This window comes from Panthera uncia, chromosome D1 (genome assembly GCF_023721935.1).
Source record: "Panthera uncia isolate 11264 chromosome D1, Puncia_PCG_1.0, whole genome shotgun sequence".
Classification (NCBI taxonomy): Eukaryota; Metazoa; Chordata; class Mammalia; order Carnivora; family Felidae; genus Panthera; species Panthera uncia.
Genome location: NC_064808.1, coordinates 86,524,388 through 86,550,315, shown reverse-complemented (window position 1 = coordinate 86,550,315; position 25,928 = coordinate 86,524,388). Strand labels below are relative to the sequence as shown.

At 45.2% G+C, this 25,928-nt stretch overlaps 1 long non-coding RNA gene across 1 annotated transcript in view; it reads right to left on the bottom strand.

The window, feature by feature from the left end:
- Positions 1–25,630, bottom strand: part of LOC125939039 (uncharacterized) — a 31,794-nt gene extending 6,164 nt beyond the window's left edge. Inside the window, exons 1-2 of the long non-coding RNA XR_007462912.1 lie at positions 25,540–25,630; positions 12,168–12,253 (exon numbers count right to left, since the gene is read on the bottom strand). This is a non-coding gene — a long non-coding RNA (uncharacterized LOC125939039). The remainder of the gene's footprint in view (positions 1–12,167; positions 12,254–25,539) is intronic.
- Positions 25,631–25,928: the final 298 nt, after the last annotated feature.

Below are 25,928 nucleotides of genomic sequence, written 5' to 3'. Positions count from 1 at the left end.
TTTTCATTTGTTTTTGTCATCTTCAAAGTCTTCCATCAATGCCTTACAGTTTTCAGAGTACAGGTGTTTCACCTCCTTGGTTAAATCTATTCCTAAATATTTTATTCTTTTTGATGCAATAGCAAATAGGATAGAGACACATTTTTCAGGTTTAAAAGTTTAGACTTTCTCTGCTAAGGAAAGGCCACTGATGGCAAGATATACAGTGCCAAGAAGTGCTGAAGGAAAATGATCTAGATGCAAAGTGCAGGAGAGAGATGGAAGGCAGAAGGAGTACTTAGTGGGTTAGGGATAAAGCAATGAGGTTCCAGACCCGGGCAATGACAACAATGTAGCGGTGTGGTGAGTCAACTCCCAGCCTCTGATTAACAACCATGAACTTATGCGGTTGGCTTTTGTTTTTTGTTTCTTGTTTTTTAGGAATCCCTCCTGCCCGAAACCAGGCTCTTTGTTGTCAGGGATAATTCATCCATTATTTTATAAATGGAAATCTATTTTTAAGACGTTATTTCCTCTTGAGCTGCCCTCAGTGGAACCAGAGGACCCTATTTTTAAGAATTAGGAGGACATAACGCAACAAGCCTACCGTGAACCACAAACATCTTTACTAACAGATGCTCCTGGAAGCACCATGATTCTCGTTATCTAGACACCTGCTTGTTTATTAGACATTTCACAAACTGACTTCATACCTATTTCACAGAGTATGAAAATGACGTTTTTACTCAAAAGAACCACATAGCTAGTTCCAATTCATTATGAAACTGTCTTAGTTGAGGAGAAAGAAGCAGGTTATTAACAGGTCAGAAATCTGGGCTGCCCAGCCCCCACCTCATCGCCTTAAAAAAGCGCCACCCAAAATGAGTTTGAGTCTCTTTGCTGACACCTTCCTTTCCTGGCTGCAACTGGAGGTTGAACTCATGAGACGCAAGCGCCATTTGCAGCCCCTGTCACAGTTTGAAGAAAACCATCTGACGGGTCCTTGCTTATTCATCCCACGGGCAATTATCGAAAGGAACTAACGCACATCACACACCTGCCCTATGCCAGTTGGTGTGCTAAACATAGTGCAGAAATGGTCACGTCGAATCCTTACCACAATCACGCAAGATGAGTATTTGTATCCCCATTTTACAGAAGAACAAACTGAGGCATTTAGAGAATAAGTAAATGTCCAAAGGCCGCACAGCTAATAAAATAATAAATATAGAATTCACACCCAGTTCTATTTGGTTTCAGACTGTCTTTGCTTCTACCTGCCCAACATGAAGCTTACTGGCTCTTGTACAGATTTCTGAAGAAGGGGAACTGTTGTCCTGGGCTAGGTACTTGACAAATTATGACAATATGCATTTATGGGGCAAATTTATACCATGCACCTGGTCTATGCCAAGTTTTATGTTAGATGCTAAGAGCACAGTATGAACAAGAAATGAACTTCACCCTCATGAGCATACAGACAAGTAAACAGGAAATTACAGCAAGGAGATATGACAGGGTTAAGTACCAATGTGCAGGGGGAGGGGAGTGGCAGCAGGCAATACTTCCTGGAGGAAGCAAATTAAGGTAACTGAAAGGTTGAGTAAGATTTAGCCTAGAACACTTGGTGGAGGGCCTAGAGAGCAAAAAAAAAAGACGATCACACTACCTTAAGGTGAATAGGAACATATAATCTGTTTAAGGAAGAATAAGAAAGATTCAGAGAGGTGATCTAGAGAGATAAAGACCGTGTTGTTCGGTGGTGATAAGCATGTGGGAAGAGTGTGCTCTTGAACAACGTGGACGCTTGCCATGGAGGGTAATTAGTAAAAAGTAAAGCTGGTGGGACAGGGTAAGATCACATTGTTGAGGGCCATAAATACCAGACAGGAATCTGGCTCCCGGAGAAAGGCTTCGGAGGTTGCATTAGAGGTAGTGACATGTGCATCAATATGTTCTAGAAGACTCATTTGACTATGCCAGGTAGGATGGGTTGGGCAGGAGAAGGTGAAGAAGCTGACACAGGCACGAGAGTACCTCACGGAACCCTACTGGAGACTCAGGCCGAAAGAAAAAAAGCAGCACTACTAATCCTAACTCTGGTTAAAGTTTTTATTTTTTATACTAATTTTTGCATTAATTTTGATTTTTGAAAATATTGCATTAAGGTGCACGTGGGGGGCTCAGTGGGTTAAGCATCCGGCTCTCGGTTTCTGCTCAGGCCATGATCTCACTGTTTGTGAGTTCGGGCCCCGCATCGGGCTCTGTGCTGATAGTGCAGAGCCTGCATGGGATTCTCTCTCTCCCTCTCTCTCTGCCCCTCCATCGCTCGCTCTCTCTGTTTCTCAAAATATATCAGCCTCAAAAAAAATTGTAAACAAAAGAAAATATTGCATTAGGATCTCATTTAGCTTGATGACTGAGCACTGGGGCACCCCTTACGTTTTGTCCCCCACCTGAGTGCATCGCTGGTGTCCCGCTATTTCTGGTGCTGAGCAGGGGTCCAGGTACAAGGGCAGAGTTAGATCAGGGTCGCGAGGGCAGAGGCGAAGAGGAAACAAGAAACGTAAGCATGTTTCAAAGGGAGAATCAACATGATTTTCTGATAGGAGATGAAGAAAAAGGGAAAATCCCAGATAAGGCTCAGAATGCTTGCTTTTATAATATAATAGTGCAAAACGTGAGTTTAAGTACATAAGTAAGGAGAGAGGAAGAGAATTTCACCCTTAGCTGTGTTTAGATGGAGTGATGGCAGAACAGCTTGGTGGGGCGGGGGGTCCCAAAGGTGAACGCAGGATAGGAGAGGACAAGAAAAGGCACAGTTAGCTCTGGAGGTGTGGAACGCCCAGTGAGAGGACAGAGTCAAGAAAAATGGCTGTTCAGACAAAACAGAAAAGAGATCAAAAATGGGTCTGTAAAATTGCCTATAGTTTTGCGAGACATGAAAGGGGAAAAAACAGCAAAGAAGGGCCTGTTGAAGACAGAGGAAGAAAATCAAGAAAGTGTACAGAGTGGTGGAAGCCAAGGGCAGAGCTTCAGGACCAAGGGCGGTTGGCTGGTGGCCACCGAGAGAAAGATGGCAGCCACACAGCCTTGGAAGGATTGGGGCCCCTCCCCCAGGCATCTCAGGGAAAGCACACATTTTGCCCTGCTCTACCACACACATGGTGACGAGCTGCCTGGGGAACAGCACTCCTCCCTGGCCTCTCGGGGGCTGTCAGAGGACATAGCCAAGCCTACATGCTTCACCTTTATGATACTGCAAACAGATAAAACAAAAACCAGGAAACGCAGAAACTACCACGACGATGGACACACGCTCTCCCTGCTCTACTCTGACGGTGGTGAGCCAGCTCTAATGGCCAGCACAGCAGCTGACCACCTCCATTAGCCCTCCGGTCAAGGTCTCATGTACTCTATGACCTCTGCTTAGCTCCACCTCTCAAAGTTTCAGAGTCTGAGGCCTCTGTCTTCCCCCGCCCACATCTCCCTGCTGCTTTTTCTTCACAACCGCCTCCTCGCCCTTCCCCACCCAACCCTGCCAGACCTCACAGCTTTTGCCTGTTGTCTGCCTTCTCCCTGCCCCCCAAAATTGGAAAAGAGGGAATAGGGGAATACTTTTACAACACGAAATCACAAACATATGGAGTTCTCATGTTTCGAAGGGTATGTGCGGGGCGCCTGGGTGGCTCAGTTGGTTGGGCGGCCGACTTCAGCTCAGGTCATGATCTCACGGTCTGTGAGTTCGAGCCCGGCGTCGGGCTCTGTGCTGACAGCTCAAAGCCTGGAGCCTGCTTCTGATTCTGTGTGCCTCTGACTCTCTGCGACCAACCCCCCCCCCCCCCCCCCCCTTGGTCTCTGTCTCTCTCAAAAATAATAAACATTAAAAAAAAAAAAAAAGAAGAAGAAGAGTATGTGTGATCCATTCTTCAAGTCTATTTCTGTCGTTAGCCAAGCAACCTTGAATGTCCTAGTGTTTGCCTACTAATTCCCTCCTTTCTCTTCAGTATGTGGGCTCAGCACACGATCTCTGTGGAAGCAAACCTGTCTTTTCTTGGATCAACTTCTGAATCCTAGGCGTTAGCCTTAGTATGAGGCCACGAGCATATGAGACCCAAGAACTATTTCTAGATGCTGCTGTTTACAAAAATAAATTAAAACAACAAAAGACATTTTACGCCCAGAAGCGAAGCTAAGTGAGCCCTGGATGTCTGCTTCTGCGGAGATAACTGTATTTTTCTAGGCGTGTCACAGATGTTCATGCGCTCTAGTAGGCAGACTGAAGCCTGGGAACCAGGAAGCCTGGATTCAAGTCCCGCTCTGCTCCTGAGGAGCTGTGTAACCTCCAGCCTGTCACTTAACCTCTTTAGCTTTTGTTTCCTAAGGAGGCTAGCCCCACTGACCTCCGGCCTCCTTTCCAACTCTGCTCTCGCCTTCTGCCACCCTGTCCTCATCCTTTCTCCTGACCTGTGACCAACCGGCCCCATGAGTAGAGAAGCCTGTAGAGCCAAATGTTGCTTGTAGTCATAGTTTGGATTCATGGCATACGACGTCCCCCCTAAATTTCCGAAAGCCTTCATAGTGTTGTCCTCATTCTTTCCTAAAGCCATGCTCAAATACTGCTTTGACCCCACGTCCCCCATTTTTCAGTAGAGAACAGGGAGGCGGAGGAAGTGCCTGCCTGTGGAATAGCTCTAGGGGCTCTGGCACAGTAGATACTCAGGAAAGGCTGTGTGACCAAGAGATGAATCCTCAGCTTAGACCCTCTCAACCCATTGCATCACTGCGTGCAGGTGCCTTTCCAAAGCGGGGGGGGGGGGGGGGGGGGGGGGGGCTGCTGAACCCTGCAGCTTTTAATCAGGTCTGGGCCTCCTCCTCCGCCTCAGAAGATGCCAGACAAGCCAGTGTCTTCTTTCACTCACTGTCCAGCGGGTCATGGAGAAGCTCTTTCCACAAGAAGCCAAGGGGGGTGTTCTGGGCAGACGGCGTCCGGCCTTCAGGACGCTGGGGCAGACCTGCTTCGGGAGGGCACATGTGTCCTGCTCCCTTGAGAGGCAGAGGGAAGGACGCAGACAGAAATACTCCTTCGCGTCCATTTAGCTTTCCTCAGCCTACTCTCGAGGAGGAGGGAGGGGAGGGTGGTGCCGCCACAGGAGAGGCGGGAACAGACAAAATAGGAAACTCTCAAAGGGCAGTTTAATTTTAGACTCAAGGCCAGGAAATTCTTTTTAAAACAATAAGAGCGCTGGGCTTGGGGCTGGGTGAAAGGGCAGGCCTGACCCACGGCAGGTTTCTGAGGGAGAAACGTGAGACAGTCCCATAGAACTCCTCCGGGGACTGTGGCTGAGGCTGCCCCGAGATGTGACCGGCCCTGCTCATGGCAGCCTGAGACCACCGCCCCCTCCACCCACAGCGAGCACTTAGTCACATAGCTGAGGGTCCAGGGCCTCTGAACCTTGCCACTAGTCCGAGCGCCTGGACTGGACGCTTTCCTGCCGAAAGACCAGCGGTGAGACACGGGTTACTGGTCGGCTTCTACTCCCTCGACGTGAAGCCTGCAGACTCCCAGTGGCTCCAGAGGGGACAGCCCCAGGCTCCCAGTGGCTCCGGAGGTGACAGCCCCAGGCATCCCACGGTGCAGGGAGAGCAGGTGTGGTGACTCAGAGCCTCGTTAGGAGACGCTGGGTGGTGGATAGAAAACTCTCGCCTTGGCCGAAAGACGGGGCAGTAATTCCAATGTGCCCAGTGGTCCGCTACAAGCTGGGGTTTTGGGTTTGTTTTCTTTTTTTCCCTAACTCGGGGAAGACCCACTTCCTCATTCATTAGGCATAGAGATGCAGGAATGAGAGTCTATTAGAAGTTCTTTTACACTACCACACATCTAAACAGTGATTAAGATGAATTCCGCAGTAAAGAATGTCCTTAGCCCCGAGTCAGGAGATCTAGGTCACACGCCAGTCTCTCGCCAGCTCTGTAAACTCAGGCACCTCTTTTAATCTCTCAGGATCTTAATTTCCTGATATTGGGAGATGGCCTCTCGGCCGTGTCCTGGCTCTGAACTCCTCAAGATTGTACCCACTGAACCCGGGACCTTAGAAAAGCCCCACTTTTTCAGATGCTGGAAAATACAGACATTATCGGTCTTTCCTTCCATTTTTCTGACCGGCCCTAAGTATCCATTTATATTCCAAATTTCTTTCGCACGTTTTCTCTAATCCCAAAATGCTTCATCCATTGTCCTCCGGGATTTGCAGAGAGAAGGAAAGGGCGTCGGTGCTGGGCTCCACAGTCAGTGACAAGCGCGCGCCCTTCCCAAGAAGGGCAGGGACAGCACAGACTCCCTGATGACCACTCAAAGGCTGGAATCCTGAGGCCTGTAGGGTGGAGGTGAAGAGTGTGCGAACAGCCCTGACTAAGAAGGGAATTGCTTCCCAAGGAGGCCCAATTAAACTGCAATTACTCAAGATAAGAGAACCAGGTCTGTTTACACAATGGGGTTGTAAACCACCAGCCCATTACAAGAGAACTTTGATCTGGTGGCAAGGGAGCTGTTTCTAGGGCAGGGGAGTGATGAAGCAAGGAGTTTACTCAATAAGAGTGTCTCCATCTTTACCCCAGAAGCCCCATCTTGTTGTGGCAACACCCTTGCACGGACAATAAGTGGAATCATCTCCACTCCTCCCTCCATGCTTCCATCCAACACAATCGAAAAGTCCAGAGAAAGGCATAAGGGAGAGAGGCTTAGCTGAGGTCATCTTTGTGGGAGGCTCTGGACACGCATTTTCTCGTGTAATGATCATGATGGCCTCACATGGCAAGTTATGCTCTGCCTTTTAAAGAGAAGAGGACGCTGAAGCACAGAGAGGTTAAGTAACTTGTCCAAGGTCACATGGCCAAGGAGTAACAGACCAGAATTGAACCCAGATCTCTCTGACTCCTTGAAGTGCTTTCCATTATAATTGGCTGGGCTGCATTCCACAGCTGCCTGGCCCAGGACTGAAGGCTCTGTCTGAGGCTCCTGTAAAAGAGGCGGGAACAAGGGGAGTGGGGTCACCCTTCTGCCTCACCAAGTGTCAGAAGGTAGAAATAGAGTTACGTGGCGAAAAAAAAAAAAAAATCCATCAATCAATCAATGATGAAAGGAAGAAAGAACGTGTACAAAAGGGAGTCACTCATGCCACGAAGTGATTGGCAAAGATTCAGCCTCAGAAGTCTCTGTGCCCGGCAGCTGTGTCCGAGGGCACGGTGTGGAGCTCATCTTTGCAATGTGCTTAGCTGAGCCCCATGGCCATGCCACTCCCGTTTGCAGGCATCTCCATAGAGACTCAAGAAGGCTGGCCAGCGCCGAAAGTTCCTCTGGAAAAGCCCAGGAAGGACAGAGGCCAATGCCTAAAACCAGCCAGTGGCTGGCAGCCTTCCTCTGTCCCTTAGAAAGCTGATATTCGACCCAGACTCTGGCATATGTCCATCAGTCCATTCAGTGATCCTGTCTCTGACATACCCCTGGCTTCATACCATGTTATTCTACACAGTTATAGCAACTAAGTGTCCAGTAGGTATGATTGCATTCATACCACTCATATCATAAAGTCACAAGTCGGGGGCGCCTGGATGGCTCAGTCGGCAGAGCGTCTGTCTCTTGATTTGGGGTCAGGTCATGATCTCACGGTTCATGAGGTGGAGCCCTGAGTTGGGCTCCAGGCTGACAGTGCGGAGCCTGCTTGGCATCCTCTCTCTTTGCCCCTCCCTTGCTGGTGCACTCTTTCCCTCAAAATAAATAAATAAACATTAAAAAATAATAAAGTCACGAGTCTAAAGTCTTTTGCTGGGCAGTTTCTGAAACACTTCTTTTCACTCAGGAAATATAGTTGCCATATTAGTAAGAGAACATTGGATCCAGAAAGAGTAAAAGAATGCCAAGTTTTTAATGCAATTACCCCACCTCGGGCTGCATGGGATGTTCCCCAAACCCAGAGCCTTAGCCTAGGAAATTCTGGCATCTTAGACCAACCTCTTGGGTACTGGGTTTTCCTGGGGGATCTGGCCCTCCGGGAAGCCACTCTCGCCCCAGCAGATTGCTCTATCCCCAAAGGCCTGAGCTCTGACAGGAGCTGAGTGGGCAGGACTGTTCCTTTCCTCTGAATAGTTCAAGGTGCTTCCTAAAGTTTGCATGGCCCAGGGGTCATTAATCCCGGTGGACCTCCTCCACACATCCTCCTCGCTTTCAAGGTGGCCAAAGACTGTGACATGTTTGGTCAAAACCAGGAGCAACTCATCCCTCCCATTCCTGCCCTCCCCCAGCTCTGCAGCCCTGGTGGCCTGAGAGGATGACGCAGGAGAGGATAAAGGGACCAGCACTGCTGGGGACTTCCAGGGCTCACCATAGGCTTGCTGAGGTAGCATAACAGGAAGGAGCGCTTCCTCCCCTTGGATGAAAGGGTCCCTGACACACAACCCATATTCGTACCTGAAAAACGTCACCCCCTCCCACACAATGGCCAGACAACTCCCAAAAGCGCTGCCGCTCTATCCCCCGGGTATGACATCACCTCATTCGTTACCATGGTCTCCTGAAGGACTGACCTTACAAGGAGGAAAGCATGTATCCTGGTTTGGACAAAGGGACCCTGAGGCAGATATTGTGAGTTCCCCCCAAAATGATTATTCCCTGACCGTGACATGAAGTTTCTAACTGTTGCTGTGATTATTGTAAGCCTTCTTCTGGTACAGGGCATGATCAAATAATGCTAATGCTACCTCTCATTTATGAATAATGAATCAGAATTAGCAGGCTTCGGGGACTGGAAAGTATTCGTATATCGATTTAGATCGAAGCCGACTCTAGATCGAACAGTTAAAACAGCATGTTAAGCAGAAGCCCTCATAACACGAATATATCCTCACTTGTTTTCCTTTTCTGAGATTTCCTTTTCTAGAGCAATCGTTTACAAGTGGCAAAGACCTGCTCAGACCAACCTGTACACATAACACCATCCTCCCTTCAAACTTGATCCTGGGGCGGCTGCAAGCAGGGCCTCTCAACCTCAGCACTACTGACATTTGGGACTGAATAATTCTTGGTCGTGGGAGACTGCACTGTGGATTGTGGGGCTGGCTAGCTGCATCGCTGTCCTCTACGCCCTAAATGCCAGGGGATGCCCCCACCAAGTTCTGACAGTTAAAAACATCACCGAATCAGGGCACCTGGGTGGCTCAGTCAGTTAAGCATCTGACTTCAGCTCAGGTCACGATCTCGAAGTTTTGAGTTCGAGCCCCCGTGTCGGGCTCTGTGCTGACAGCTCAGAGCCTGGAGCCTGCTTCGGATTCTGTGTCTTGCTCTCTGTCTAACCCCTTCCCAGCTCATGCTCTGTCTGTCTCTCTGTCTCTCAAAAATAAATAAAAACATTTTTAAAAATTTTAAAAATAAAAATATCACCAAATAGTCCCGGGGCGGGGGGGGGGGGGGGGGGGGGGGGGGGTGCGGCTAAAGCAGCCCTATTAAAAACTCACTTCTCTACAGTTTTCCTTCCACCCTCAGCTTCCCATACCTGAGACAGAGTTTCTTTTCTTGGTGGCCCAGCCAAACCAAATTGGAGCCGAGAGCACCAGGCAGGAGGATATGGATTATTGGATTAAGTACCTTTGGTTGACCTGTAGACAGAGAGGCTCCAACAGAACTGACTAGACCTGGGCGCCTGTGGCTTTGACGTTCTTGTCTGGGAAAGTTAATGAATCTGTGCTCACTCCTTCACGAAATCTTAGATTGGGATCGAGGGTGTGAGATCTGTTAGTGTCGCTAATGCCAGTGCCCCAAGGCTATAGTCTGCAGGCAATTTACAGATTCTTCAACTGTTTCTTATAACGCAGGCTAAGGTTGGGGGTCATCTGTTAGGAGCTGGTTTATTGAACCTGAGTTTGTACTGAGCGATGTTATTTGTTTGTTTATTCATTCGTTTGTATTAGGGAGAGTATACGCAAAGGAGTTTCAGGACTTCTCTGCTTGCTAGATGGTTCTGAAAGGTTGCCTAACTAGTCCAAGTGATGGAGAAACTAAGGCCCAGAGAGAAGTTATGCGTGAAAGTGCTAGGGCAGTAACTTAGCAGTTCTCTTATGCAACCTTCTGCTTTTGCCCAAGCAATTCTGAAATTCACAGCGAAAAGGATCCCACATGCTGATAATGCTTTTCAGATATGGCTGTTGGGGCTGGGGGTAAATGCGTTCTTTGTTTTGAAACCAGTGGAAACCACTTAAAATGCATTAAAACTAGCCAGTGTATGCAGTTGGGGGTGGGGTCGTTCGTTGAAAACATGTACCCAGAGTTGGGTTTTGGTTTTCTAATTTCATACAATTTCCAGATACCCTGTCAAGGAAAATTTACTCTTATACCTGTAGTTTGAATCCTTAACATAAAAATGCATTTTGGTGTCAAAAACATAATAAAACAAATACAAAATTTGCATGGCACTGCTTTTTAAGAGAAGTTATTCATCTTGTTTCATTTGGTTACAGGACCGCTAAAGAGAGTTAACATAGGCTGGTGTTTAAATCTCTTCTTCCAAAGCCAATGATATATTTTGCCCTGCAACCCCAGCATGCTTTATCTCTTTTAACAAATCTCTACAATATCATCTTTAAGAATAAGTTAGTGTAATTTGTGCCAACCTCAGATGATAACCTCTGTGTGAGAAACAAGAGGACCCCTCCCCCAGAGATTTTTCCAGCCCCTTATGTGACCTGCAAGTTAAGGCTCTTGGCAACTCCTACGAGGCAGAACTGAGAGACCACTGGTCTGGACTTGTTGTGTGAGTGCGTGTTTCTAAACAAATTTCCGGTGGTCATTATACTCTAAACTTTTTCCTGATTCTAATTTTTTAGAAAAGTGAATGGTGTTTCTATGAAAACCGAAGCCATTTAAAACAGAAAACAAAACAAAACACCAAAACAGGTGTTTCAGAATAGCCAGGAAAGAGAAATGTGATAATCACTCCTTGAACACAGAACAGCTTTTGAGCACTTATTTTTTTCAGTGACACAGAGAATCATTTTCAAGTACATCACATCTTTCAATAGACAATTACAACGAGAGGCCATGGTTAACTTCAGGTTACCAGTGTTAAAAATTCTGCAGAACCACACACAGGACAGTCTAGGACTGGAGTCAGAAAAGAGCTCTGGTCTATTGGTGTCTCTTTAGACCCATAAATGTAGTGCAAAGAATTAACAGTAACCTTATCTGTCCATTTCCAGAGGAAGTGAAAAGAGTTCAACATTTCTGTTGGCTGTCTTTGCATGAAAACATACACAATTAGGAAGGAATAGTTAATAATACATCAGCTAATATTAAAGATTCATTGAACATTGGGATGGATCAATGATAGCATTATGGGATTGCTCTCACAATACATTTATAAGAAATTCATCTAGGGGTGCCTGGGTGGCTCAGTCGGTTGAGTGTCCGACTTCAGCCCAGGTCATGATCTCACGGTTTACTTCATGAGTTCGAGCCCCACGTTGGACTCTGTGCTGACAGCTCAGAGCCTGGAGCCTGCTTCCAATTCTGTCTCTTTCTCTCTCTGTCCTTCTCCCCCTCATGTTCTGTCTCTTTCTCTCAAAAATAAATAAACGTTAAAAAGTTTTTTTAAATAAAAAAAAGAAACTCATCTAAACATTCTACTGATGACCACATAGCTTGGGTTGGTCTTCTTCCCTAAGGGAAAGAAATTTTATCCGGTCCTATTTTAAAGTTCCTTTTACCTCTCTTATTCTGAGATACATGACATTTTCCTATAAAGTTACTATCACATTCCCTAGTTTTAAATTCTGTGATTAGATGGCTTGGGTTATTTAGCTCTATCGATATGTGAAAAATCTTCACCAAATGAACCGAGTAATGAAAAATCACCTGGCTTTCACCATTAATCATGGTTGAGTTACATTCTCTGAAACACAAACATATTTTTTAAAATAAAACCTTTGTAAGCAAGTCCATCAGTCTTGGATTTTTATTTTATATGCTGAGAAAAAGACAGATAATCTCACACTTTAGCTCCTCCAAAAGATTCAAGGCTGATTCCAACTTTGGGGGTGGGTCCCCGGCTTCTCTGTCCAGGAGGGGTTAGGATGCAGGAAGGAAGGGGAAGACAGGAGAGGCAGGTGGGCAAAGGAAGAGCAGGGAGGGGTCCACTTACCGCCACCGCAGGACGCACTGCTGAATAAGGGGCAGGGCCACTGGCTGTGGAATCCACAAAGTAGCTCATCCTCAGGCTTTCAGCACCTGCATGGGAGAAAGTCTTCACTGAAGCACCAACGTGTGTGCTAGAACCACAGCGGGTTCGAATCTTACAATGGGATGTCTCCCAAGGAACCATAGAGTTCACCTCTTCATGCTACAGAGAAGGAAACTAAAATTCAGAAAGATAAAGTACATGGACCCCTCGCACGCAGAGAATGAGCAGGCCCCAGACCGGGACCCCTCTTGACCACAAGGCAGCAGGGATAGCTTCCGTGAGCTGTAGACAAGAAGCAGTCACAGCATCTACAAAAAGACCCTCTTGTAGGGTTTCTGGGCAAGCACCAGGTCTTAGTGTCATTTTTGGTAACAGCCCCATCCATATATCACCTTCCCAACTAGGTCTGCCACATAGCAGGGATTGAACATTATTCATCTGGGGCGGGGGGGGGGGGGGGGGAGGAGAAATGCTTTTAAATAATTCTTGTCCAGAGCTGTTATCTACATTGAAAATCTGGATGTCAAGAACGCTTGAGGAATGTTCTGGCTGAAGGGATTTTCCAGCTGGCTGTCGGTCATCAGGAAAATCATTTATGTATCAAATATTTCTGTTGATCTCAATGCTTTCTAGAGTGCATTAGTTCACATACTTTCATAAACTCAACATTATATACTTTAAAAAAGTCTTTCTTGAATGATGTACACAAGATGAAGTTCCTAGGCACATCATCTGAAGGCCAAATTCCCATTGTTTAACAAATGACATTTTAGCTTCAACTCCACTGCTTTCCAGTTCATCTTTGTCTTTTCCTTTACTCCTGCTAATATGTAAAGCCACTGGCACATTTCAAGAAAAATAGAGTACTACCTGTCCTATGTTCAGTTTGTGGTGTTGGTTCACCGTCTTCATTCAGGTGACAGCCAGTGAGCAGGTCTTCCTTCATATGAAATGTATTTAAACGATAATAGGTAAATGGGCTCAACAATAGAAAATTATACCCACGAAGGGCTAAATCACAGAGCAACTAATATCATATGGTTGAGATTCGTAAGCTAGAAACCTTCTAAAGACATAACTTACCCCAGGACTTTGCTTATTTGCTTTTAACTAAAACTTTACTTCTCTTACGATGCATTTTCTCCAAAAAAAAAAAAAAAAAAAAAAAAAAAAAATTCAGGAGAGATAATATTAATTAAAAAAAATTAAACAACTACAGGTAGTTAGGCTACATTAATCAAAATTTTGTTCCCTTGTTTTTAGGGGGTTGATCTCCACTGCAGCAAGATGGCCCCCAGAAGAATGCCCGGTGGTGACATTGAAGAACAGAAAAAGATCCAAGTGTACTAGTCCAAGGACATTGTTAATATCTGTTATCAGTGGTCACCTATTCAGTGCTCATTCCTCAGAATAATGAGCAGCTGCTATGTATCAGAGCGCGCTGGGCACTGACCATGAAATAAGGTCCATACAACATAGCTCAACATGGCCAGGTCCTGACCATACGTTCTGAAGATAATCTCAATGAGCTCATTGTTCCCTTCCTACTGAAACATCCCTTACTTTTAACATTGAAATCAGGTGCAAAGGTCCCAATGAAACGTCATCAGTCTATTCATCCCCACTTTTGATCTACTCCCAGATGAGATTTACAAGTTAACAATATGGAGTATGTCATACCTCGAATGGATTAACCATGGTCAGATTCCCTAGGGAAAAGCTGGCCATCCCTCCAGCCCTGCAGGGCAACCTATACCTTTGGGGAATGTCTAGGTATGGGGTCACCGTTTGTGCCAGCCATTCAGCCCTCCAGGGTCCTCCAAAAAAAAGTCTCGCAGATCCCCTGAGATATCACGGACCTCCACCATTCATTCAACAAGCACAATGAAGACTTCCTTTGCTAGGAACTTGTTTATTCATTCAGCAAATAGCTACTATGTGCCTGCTATGTGCTAGATAGACATTCTTCTGGGCATTTGGGACCCACGGGCAAACAAAGACCTCCGATCTCATCATGGACCTCACATTCTCTCCGACTCAGAATAAAGCTGAGAAAGACAGCCTCTATCTTCAGGCAGTAGAGAAGACAGACTTACCTATGGCTATAATATCATGTGATGAGTAGTTTACCAACAATATGGAAGAAAAAGAAAAGTAGTCAGTTCTTCTGGGTGTGGGGAGTGGGAAATCGTGGAAGATTGCACAGTGTGATGTGTGACCCCACGGCCCTATGAGTCACCCCTATACTCCCACAAGCAGCAGAAAGACCTTTACTCTTCTGAATTCCCATTTTCTTTACCTATTTGTAAGAAAAAGGATTTTTGGAAGTGGCAGCCTTGTCCTGAAGGCCAGCCGGACAACACCCCTCGCAGCAACATAGCCTGGGGAAAGGTTCAGTGGAAATATGTGTTCTCTTTCCAATTGACGTGAGGGAGGAAACCTACAGCCCCACATATGGTGCATTCTGTGCGGGATTGTGTTCCTGCAGCTACGTTATATGAATGACACTTCCCTTGGGGAAAAGCCCTTCACCCAGGGAGGAAGCTGAAAAGAGGGAGTTGCCAGGGCACTCGAGGGCCCTCATCTCAGGAAACAACTCCGGGACAGAAATGGATTACTGCTGTATTATTTTTTGGAGAAAGAAAAAAAGAACTCACCCTTTTTCCACTTGTAGATTGTGACACAGAACAGCTGCTTAGGACATAAACCCTTTCAGAAAAAGAAAGAGGAGTGTCTGCGTGATACTTTTTTTTTTTTTTTTTTTTTGATTTTTTGTCCAAAAAAAATTCCCCCCCCCGTAACATTAAAAACCGCTGGGCCCAACTTTTTTTTTTTTTTTTTTTTGGTCTTGGCATTATAAACGTTTATTACCTAAATACAAAACAACTGTGTGACTTAAGATTTACTACCCAGCCTAGAAGCAGCCATGGGCCTGTCAGAATGTAGAAACAATGTGAACAGTTGAGAACAGACTTTTGAAGACCTGAGTTCATTTTTCTTTCTTTCTTTTTTTGATGTTTATTTATTTTTGAGAGAGAGTGAGACAGAGTGTGAGGGGGGGAGGGGCAGGGAGCGAGAGGGACACACAGAATCCAAAGCAGGCTCCAGGCCCTGAGCTGTCAGCACAGAGCCCGATGCAGGGCTCGAACTCACCAACCTCAAGATCATGACCTGAGCCGAAATCGGACACTTAACCGACTGAGCCACCCAGGCGCCCCTGTGTTCATTTTTCTTGAAGGGGACCAGCTACTTCAGAGCAGCGGATAAATGGGTCTGAAGTGGCTTTATCCTCAGGACACTGCCCTGGCTTCCACGAGCGGCGCTCCCAACCTCTCGGGCCTCATGGCCCCCACACACCACTGTACCTCTGCTCCCCCAAGATGGAATCTCTGCTGTTCCCATAAGCTCCTGGTGCCAGTTCTCACTTCCCCCCGTTTGTCCTATGATCACATCTGATAGAAATGCCCTTCTGCCCTCCTGCTCCCCAGCTATCAACCCGCTTCTCCTCTGGCTTTAAGGCTCATCTCAAGAAGTTCTGGCTGCCAGGAACCCTTCCTGCACCACCCTTCACCGCAGCCAGGGGTGTCCCCCTTTCTCTGTGTTCCCCGCCATCACTGGGCGTAACACACCATTTTATAAACATCTGTTTCCATTTGCCTCTCGCCCTAAACTCGGAGCTGTTTGAAGGTAGGCACTATGCTTTTTCACCTTTGTGTCTCCAGAATCGAAGACGGACTAAGGGGCATCAGAGAATTCGTTTTTGTTGTTGTCATTGTTGAATTGGCGAATGAAAGAATGAATTGCTCTCACAAGGCCGAAACTATAACGCAGATCAGATGTACATTGGATTTTCAACTCAGAGAAGCTGAATAGATTGCAGATCTGGATGAAGATCCGCTTGAAATCATCAGGTTTGTTGCATGACCCCATCCCTAAGCGTGGGCCGCTAACATCACCTTCTCACAGAAGCGCAAGGATTTTGTCCACCCTTCAGTACATCCCCCTGGCCCCCGTGCCACTGCTGGTAGGAGACGGACACGCAGATTAGAAAGCTTGTACTAGCCCTTTAACTGACTTAAGCCCTGTTTTACAGATAAGGAGGAAGACGCAGGTAACCCTGTAAACTGGTCAGGCTGAGCTCTGACCCTGGGTCTTCAGCCACCTTCTCCTGGGCTTCTCTCTCCTCACTAGCCCAGAAGTTTCCAGAGAAAAATGCTCAGTCTCTACGGAGGACAAAAAAAAAAAAAAAGGATAGCCATTTGGTTTATGTGGGTGTATCTCAGTCTGATAATGGATTTTGAACAGTTTTCTGCGGGACTCTGGGGAGAGCTCTGTTCTTCGTAAAGCATGCTACTGACTGCTTCTGGAGCTTTCCACCCTCCGCAAGCCCAGTGACAGGGCCAGCCCTGCAGGCTGACACTGCCTTTCACCCATATCCCTTTGGGGCAGGGTGTGGGTGATGCCTAGAGGACAGAGAGGCTGGGGAGTGAGAGGGGTGCACCAGGCCAGCCCACAGCAGTAGGAAATCCCAAAGAGACCAGGTCTGCGTGAAGGCTGAACCCAGTTCACATCAACTCTGCCCCTGCTTGGCTGCGTTTCTAGTGGAGCACTGTGACATCACTTAGTGTTTTCCTTTTGGTGTTACGTGCTTTTCAAGGAGAGATTATGCCTTGAAGGGAACTAACCCAATAAACTATACTTAAACATTTTTTTCTTTTGAAAATGATTGCTTTGGGCAACGGGATACGTGCTTATTGAAAAAAAAATTACACTAAAAATACAGAAATGTCGAAGATGAATGCCAAAATCATCCCAAATCCCACCATCTAGAGGTCATCATACTAACCCTCTATTCAATGTTCCCCTGGGTATTTTTTTAACGTGCCTTTACAAATGTAGGTATAACGTATACGTATGATCATAATTTTACCGTCGTGATATAATTCTCTGCATGCCATTTTGCTATCTGCTTCTTTCACTGACATCTGACATAATGCTATGAATATTCTTCTTTGTCAAGAAATAGAACTCTACATTCCAAAGATTATGGTTGTCAAGTATTCTATTATATGGGTGCCTTATTCTTTTCTTAACGAGCCGCTTATTACTGTATAATTAATTTGTCCCGAATTCCATGTGATTATAAAAGTTCCCAAAATGTTTTCTCTTCTCATTAAATATCTATAAGTGGTAGTGTTGGGACAAAGAATGCGTACAAACTGCCTTCCATAACAGAGAAGCCAAAATTTTACAGCCACTGACAAAGGCATTGTGTTTTCCATCTGACATTACCCCCTAGTCTCCCTATTACCTTCATGGGTCAGGAGTCATGGCTACTGTGTATCCTCAATGTAAAGATTACAGGTGGACAATTCAACTGTGGAATAAAGCCGTGACATGTGGATAATGTGGATAAGTTGCTATGCAAAATTTACATAGATTTGCAATAAGGATTTCTCCTAATATCAACAATTTAGGATTCTCATTAATTCGTATTAAAAAAAAAACACCCTTTTGGTCTAGAATGCAGGAGAAAAAGAATTTGACCTCTAAAAGGATTATGCATTCAAAGAAAAATGACAGAACCTTTGCCAAACTAAAGACATTGTCCTCTATATTATCAAGGCAACACCATGAATCTCCAATGAATAGAGTTTGAGTTTCTTCTTTCGGAATGCCATGAAAAATCTGTTTTTAAAGACTCAGACTGAGCATTACTTCTTTCAGGAAGCTTTCCCCCAACCTCCTAAGCAGTTAGATGGGCATTCTCCACCCTCCTCCACAGGACTCACCATAACAACCTGCCTACTTTGCTATTTGGTATTTGGTTCAGAGTACTTCCTGTATGCATATCTGTTTCTGTTCCTGAATCCTGAGTTGGTTAAGAGTAAGGACTATCTTTTTATATGTCACATAGTAGACATGCAACACATTTATTGACTGAATGGAAGAACCTTTCCATGAAATAGAATTAGAATGTGCAACAGTAGGTCTCAGGGCCTGAGTATATCCAAGAGAATGGAAGAGAGATCTAGGGCAAAAAAAAAAAAAAAGAGTTATCACTTGTGGTCATATGCATCCATATGCAACCCTAAGCTGAGACTTCTTTAATGTTAACCACGAGCAGGATCATATTTTCCCCTAAACTAATGAATGCACCAGATTGACAACTTTTATCTATTCTCCTGTATCATTTTCTCTCCAACTCTCATGAGTAATTCATTGGCATTTTTCAAATCATTTTAGTGGATCTCTCCTTTCATCTGGCAGTGTAACAAAAGCTACCAAGTTCAATTCTGGCAAGAACGTCAATCTAAGCATATTCAGATAGTTTCCCAAGGAAACTTTGTGGTTGCAATAAGGAGGAAAAAAAATAGTTTGAAGGATTGGAGACGGTTTCTCCTCCTTGTTCCTAAATCCATAAGAACTTCGTTTTCTTGACTAGGTTTCTCAACATTCCAGTAGTAAACATTCCTTCTTATTTTAGGTAGCCAGCCCTGGGGCGCCTGGGTGGCTCAGCCGGTTAAGCATCCAACTTCGGCTCAGGTCATGATCTCACGGTTCATGGGTTTGAACCCCACATCGGGCTCTGTGCTGACAGCTCAGAGCCTGGAGCCTGTTCCCGATTCTGTGCCTCCCTTGCTCTCTGCCCCTCCCCCACTCACGCTCTGTCTCCCTCTGTCTCAAAAATAAATAAACATTAAGTAGCCAGCCCTGACCCATAAAGGCAGTGGTCTGATTTATGTGCTGTTACTCATGGTATCGGACTATCACATGAGGACAGTGTTTTGCCCTTCCTCAACGAGTTAACTCCTTCATATGTCCTGAAAAAGAGAGAGAGTAAAAGACTGCTTTGGTCTGCTGCACCATAGCAATTCGGAAATAAGGAGTGCCTCGTAGACTATTTAATGTTTCCTCTGTGTGGACACGAGTCCCTCCCTGTCAACTGCTGGCATGGCATGATGAACAGTGGGCAGAATGGAGTCCCTTCTTGTAAACATCAAGGGAGTACATTAAAACCCACCCGCTCCTAAATGAGAGGAATTTGATGACCACAATGTCAATCCTCGTCTCTGAAACTTTGCAAAACCTAATGCTCTCCTTTTGGTAGTCAACCAGGCTTCGCGTGGAAACATTTCCTGGAAGGCTGAAGGTAACATTCAATACACTGGTTTACAGTAAAAGTGCTCACAGCCTGGTCTCCAAGTGCTATTCTTCAAATGCTACATGGATGCGCCATGAAATTCAGCAAATAATCACTGAGTCGATAAATTAAAATGGTTTTTTTACTAAGAGACTAGAAACACAAAACAGTAAGCTGGAGAAAAGACAGGAAGTACTCTGTGCTTCACAATGACAGATGGAGCAGAGGTCATGATATACGTATGAGATTCTTGGCCAAGATGAATCTGAAGAAGGCCCGAAAGACTAAAACGTCAACTCTAACCCAACGGATGCTGCCAAAGGAATCCTCAAAGAGCCTAGAAGTTTAAATTACTTGTCAACTTACACGCGTGGCGCATGTTGGATATAAATCTAGACTTCAGATACGGTTCTGGCTCTTAAGAAGTGCTCAACAAAACTGAGAGACATCACACACAGAGGTAGACACTCAGAGAACAATGAAAAGGGGACAGGATGGATATTGAGAATGTCCTTTTCCAACTGTACTAAAGGACACCAGCTGCCTGAGAGCTCTCAAATCCAGCAAGCAGCTCCTTGGACTATGTCTGATTGTGATTTTCATGGTGGAGTTTCGGTTGTTTTATTGCCCAAATTGTAAGGTTCCAATTTCTCAGTAGAATCTTGAACGGCTTGCTGCCATTCTTACACGAAGAGGGATTTTGCAAATTCAGTCAGTTTTGGAGTTGGAAAACAAATTCACCGAATCTGCCATTTTTTATTGGAATAAACTGACTTCAGAGAGGTGACGTGTTTATCAGTGATAAAGAGCTCAGGAGTTGCAGACGGTGAGTTAACCTGTAGCTCCTTACTGAGCCAATGGCCATGGGCAAGTCTCTTAATCTCACAAAGTCTTAGTTTCCTCAACTGTAAAATGGAGATGATAATACCAACCTTTTCAGGATTATTGAGGAGGGTTCTATAAAATAAAAGTGCTCAGCAGAATGCTTTACGCATGATAAAGCGGTCAACAAATAGTGGTTATTATGTATTGCTCTCTTGTCACAGTGACTGGCATTAGTAAGCATTCACTAATTAAGTCATAGTGGTTTTTATACATTATTATTCTTACTGCCCAAGGTGGCTATTCATTCAGGTACCATAGGTGGAACCCAGATGGCCTAAATCCCTGTCTCTTTTTCTAAGGGACTTGCATTTAAATAATCAGCAAAAGATTCCCTTCCATAAGCATTAGTTAAGAATTTCACTGCAGCAAAGAGCCACCATTGCTGTTGAATGGTAGTCTGTTTGTACCATTGTTATGCATAAAACCAAGAAGTAAGCATCTTTCTGGCACTGAGGAACAAACTCATTGGAAGATTCCAGGGCACAAATGGGGAAATACTGTCGCATCTTGAGCGAAACCAACATCTTTTTGACATAAATGTCGGTCTTTGGTGGAGTAACCCATTAGCAACTAGATATACACCTACGGAAGTTGTAAGCTTCTACGGAGAATATTGCCAGAATTTTTGTTTGTTCGTTGTTTTCGATTTTGTTGTGTTTGGCGTTTTTTTTTTGTTTTTTTTTTTTGCCAGGGGTGGGGGGAGCACGTTTCCCCAACTGATTTGCATAGGAATCACCTGGGAATTGCGTTACAATGCTAAGCCCCAGTCAGCAGGTCTGAGGTACAGCCTGACCATCTGCATTTCTAACGAGATCCCACCTGATGCCCAGGCAGCAGCTCTCCGAAGACCTCGCTTTGAGTAGCACGCCAGCGTCTGGACAAACTTGGTTAAATTCATGAGTAATCCTAACAAGGCAGGTGTTCAGGAGACAGAGCCCACCGAGGAACGGGCAAGAAGACGTCTGTGGCGCAGGCTGATGAGAAGTTTGATTTTTATCCTCGCTACAATAAGAGCCTGGCCAGGGGAACGTGGAACTCAGCACTGTCAGTGCCTCTCAAGCCACATGTCACATGATGGCCACATATGACAAGGCTTCTTGCCTTTCCTGAGAAGCTGTGGTTTGAGTTATCCTCTAATGTCAAGAAATGGGCATCGCTGTGGTCTCCCCATTGACAGGAATCCCTCTGGACTAAAGACGGCTGGGGGCACTACAAAGACGATTACGTCGTCATTTGCGTTATATTTTTCACAATTTCCAAGGACTTAACATCTGTCGGAAACTCTTCGATCTGTGTTTTGCAATTCTGATGCATCTGAGATTATTTCGAAATGAAAAGTTAAAAAAAATTCGAAATGCAAAAAAGGCTGAAATTCTGGGGTTTTTGACTTTTCCCGGTGGCTTGGAAATTTAGAGACTTTATTTCCCCCTTCGAGAATATTTTCTTGACATTTTCACTAAAAGGTTGCTTCTTGGTTTTCATTCTAGTTAGTACTACCTAAACATTCTCTTCTGAGTTCCTGAGACAGCAGCAGCCCTTGACCAGGTAGAATATCAAATGTATTCTTTTTCTTTGAGAAACAAAATTGATCAGAAATGTCTTTCCCCAGGGCGCCTGGGTGGCTCAGTCGGTTAAGCATCCAACTTTAGCTCAGGGCTCCTGAGTTTGAGCCCCGCGTCAGGCTCTGTGCTGACCGCTCAGAGCCTGGAGCCTGCTTCGGATTCTGTGTCTCCCTCTCTCTCTGTCCCCTGCCCTGCTCATGCTCTGTTTCTCTCTGTCTCAAAAATATATAAACATAAAAGAAAAGAAAAGAAAAGAAAAGAAAAGAAAAGAAAAGAAAAGAAAGGAAAAGAAAAGAAAAGAAATGTCTTTCTATCCCTGTGTTAGACACCAATTCTTGCCATCTGAAGTCCGAAAACACTCAGACTGGGTCACATCGCTTAACACTTATATTGTCTTTTACTTTCAACCCCTTTTCAGGTAAGATCTTGTCTCCTGAAATAACTTATGTTGACTTTATGAACAAAACTTCCATTATTGTTCCTTCTGCATCTGTCACATCACCCAACACAAGGCTGGACACAGCATAGAAATTCGATCAATATTTGTCATGAGAGAGACTGAAGGAGAGATTTGCTGATCTGATCAACTGGACCTTGTAGCTTTCCTTCAGAGTCAGTATTACTCTCTAACAACAAATAGTTGAGCGGCAGATCCCCCTTTGGAAAAGAAGCCTAATCCACAGAATTCTCCCATGTAAAACCAAAACATCAGTCTGAGCAGAAAAATCCAGCCCGAACTCATGTAAGTATCTCAGAGCTACTAAGGTTCCTGCGAGATACAGTGCCAGCCCCAAGGTCTGGACTCACATCCCCTTGGTTCTAATCAGGTCCCTCTTCTACACTTGTCATATTACCAAGCCTCAGTACCTTCATCTGTTAAATGGGAATAACAAAAGTGCCCACCTCAAATACTTCCCTGTAGATTAAATGAAGTGGTCTGTGCAAAGCACTCAGCAAGGGTCCTGGAGCATACCAAGTGCTCAATAAATATTAGGAATTATTATCCTTCCTCTGGTGAATTGGAGGAAACCAGGTATGATACCCAGAGTATCACCAAGATGAAAAAGTTGACTTCCCTGGGGCGCCTGGGTGGTTCAGCCAGTTAAGCGGCTGACTCTTGGGTTTCGCCTCAGATCACGATCTCACCGGTCCTGAGTTTGAGCCCCAAATCAGGCTCTGTGCTGACAGCATGGAGTCTGCTTGGGATTCTCTCTCCCTCTCTCTCTCTCTCTCTCCTTCTCTCTCTGCCCCTCCCCCACTTGTGCTCTCTCTTCTCTCTCTCTCTCTCTCTCTCAAAATAAAGAAAGAAACTTTAATAAATAAATAAATAAATAAATAAATAAATGGTTGAGTTCCCTAAAGCTACATTTTCGGTAGAGCAGGGGCAAAGGAGATGAAAGGCATAAAACAAGTTATTTTCCTAAGTTTCCCCAGGATTGAAGACTCACCCAGCTTGCCTCACGGGCCACTAAATTGCTGCATACCACATTTAGTTTGCTCTAATACTAAATACTTTTACATTTCCATATCGAAAGGAAGAAATGGGAGAAAGGGGGAAGGGGTACCGATATACCAACTTCTGGGGTGTAACCCTTCCTTCTGCCACTTGATGCTTAGATGGGAATTTTAAATGGGTAATCAGAAAAGGAGAGTTGCTGTGGAAAGCAGATCCCTTCCTCAATAAATAAAATCAGGAAGGACGGCCAAATTCGAATTGTCGGGGAGAAATTCGGTTCTACCTTGAGGCTCCGTGTGTAATCAAAGAGAGGACTGTCAGTGCCAATTATTTGTGTCCCTAACATGTATTTGTCAGTCCCTCCCCACCCTCCCCTAGGGACCTGCACCCACACACCCAATTTGTTAGACTGCCTCTCAACATGATTGGCATTTTTCTTTACGCTGTTCACTTCTAGTCGCCCATCTTTGTGGAGTAGGTGGGGCACAAATCATTATTCACATTTTAAGGATGAAGAAAACAAGGCACAGTCAGGTTAAATACCTTGTTCCCAGGTACCAAGCCCATCTCTACTAGGACCCAAATGCATATCCGCTTTCTTGACTCCAAATCCAGCGCTGGTTCCAGTTATGAGCCTACTCAGCCTTTGAACTTCATTATAATCTGAGGCAGGCAACTGGCCTGCGTCCATGCTCTCACCCAGTTCGCCAAGGTCACAGATCGCCAGATGTTGAAGGATTACACCTTTTACCCGCCTTCTTCCAGGCTCTACTCTTGGACCTTCTAGCACTTCTACCAACTAGCACCTTGGTGCCAGAAGCCTGAAAGGCAGAGATACCCTCTCTGTAATCAGACTTTCATCAGACCCTCTGCTTCCCTCATCCTCAGTCCTCAGCAGCGGAACCAGGACGGAAGAGGCTGCGTGGCTGCCTCGGCTGTTTGTTTTCTCACTACTGAGTTGGCAAGTATGGAAGTTGTTGATTTACAATTAGAAGCAGCATGCTTCTTCAAATATTAATATTAATAACTACAATGCTGAACACATGAAAAGGGCTTTTCATCTTCAAAGCACTTTGCAGACATTAACTCATTAGCTCTCCCTTCCCTCCATTCAGGAACAACAGGTAAGTAAGAATCTCAACAGCAACAGCGGCCACGCAGCAACCCTCCACGCGTGCATAGCCCTCGCCTGCAGGAGCGAAAGTTTTCCTCTTTTAGGATAAAAAAAAGAGACGATGCAATCCAGAACCACAACTGATGAAAGAGTCAAAATGCCAGTCATGTTACAAATCAAATGGAACTGCCAGAATTATCATTTTAGAATCTGTATTTCCTGCTGTGTGGCAAATAGGTCTGTCTCCTCAGTCGCACTGCAATGGTATGGAGTGACCGAGAAAAAACGGTGAGAAAAAAGATCTTCCCCAAAAGGCAATGAGGAGAACCTACAAGCGAATGCCTAGTCTTTTCAACAGTTCATTCACGTAAAATGTGACTTTAAAAGGGGTAACAGGGATGTTTTAACAGCCGAAGCCACGAAGTGGCATTGCAGGATAAAATCCCCAAATGGAGGGGAATGGCCATCCACACCCCCAACCACAGCCATAGCCCATAGCAGTGCCCCTGACGTTCAGCTCTGCGGTGGAGAAAAGAAATGCCCCCCCCTGACTTTGAGACTCTCCCTGCCTCAGCCACAGCCCCCCAAAACAGGTAGAATATGGAAGAACGTGGAGTCACAGAACAGGGAAAAACACTAAAAAACAAAAACAACAAACAAACAAACAAACAAACAAAAACCTGGCTAGTTTGGCTTGAAAGATTCGTGTAGCAATTCCCTCTCCACAGAAATTCATTAAGCTGCTAGGCTAAAAAAAAAAAAAAAAAAAAAAGTAAAGCAACAGGCTTGCTAAGAGTGAAAGGGGGGGGAAAAGGAATTTCTATGTTTAACTACAGCTTTATTTCTTTGGAACCGCTCCAATATGCAAAGAAAATTCAGAGTTTCTGACAAGTAATCTGCAAGTATCTAAAACGTGTATGATTTTGCTTTTATAAAGCAGGGGAAAGAGTGAAACGAACTGATTTCAGACTATTTTAAGAAGGTTAGGAAGTATTTTTGAAAAATTATGAATGGAAACTATAGAAACATGTGAACAGAGGAAAAGAAACCCCACTTGTATCCTGAAAGTCCCCCATCAATTTACTGTTTAATTCCACAGACTGAAACAAACAAAAAAAAAAAAGGAAAAGGAAAATAGCAAAGTTTTAGGCAGAAACTCACACTTCACTTACTACTTGGCCGGAGAGACTGGGTGAGGAAAAGGTCCTGAGTAAGCTTCCCTCAATGTCTGTGGTCTCTTTCCAACTACCTGCAGGAATCCTCCGCTCGGTGGCTATAGAGGATGCAAAGACCATAATGTTTCTAATAGAGCTGCCTCCTTAAATTGGGGGGTGTGGTCAAAGCTGGGGAGGCTGGCAAAAAGGCTGTGTTCTGCTAGCCCCTGACACCGCGGAGGCAGCCGCTGGGACAAGCTCTTCGGTCTAGGTGGAAGAGCAAATATTGTTACTGGCTGGAGCGACACCAGATCACACCTTATTTTCTATCCTTGAAATTATCCTTCAATTAAATATAACTCAGCCACGAAGAGTACCGGGGAGGGAGGTGAGCCAGCTAGCTCAGT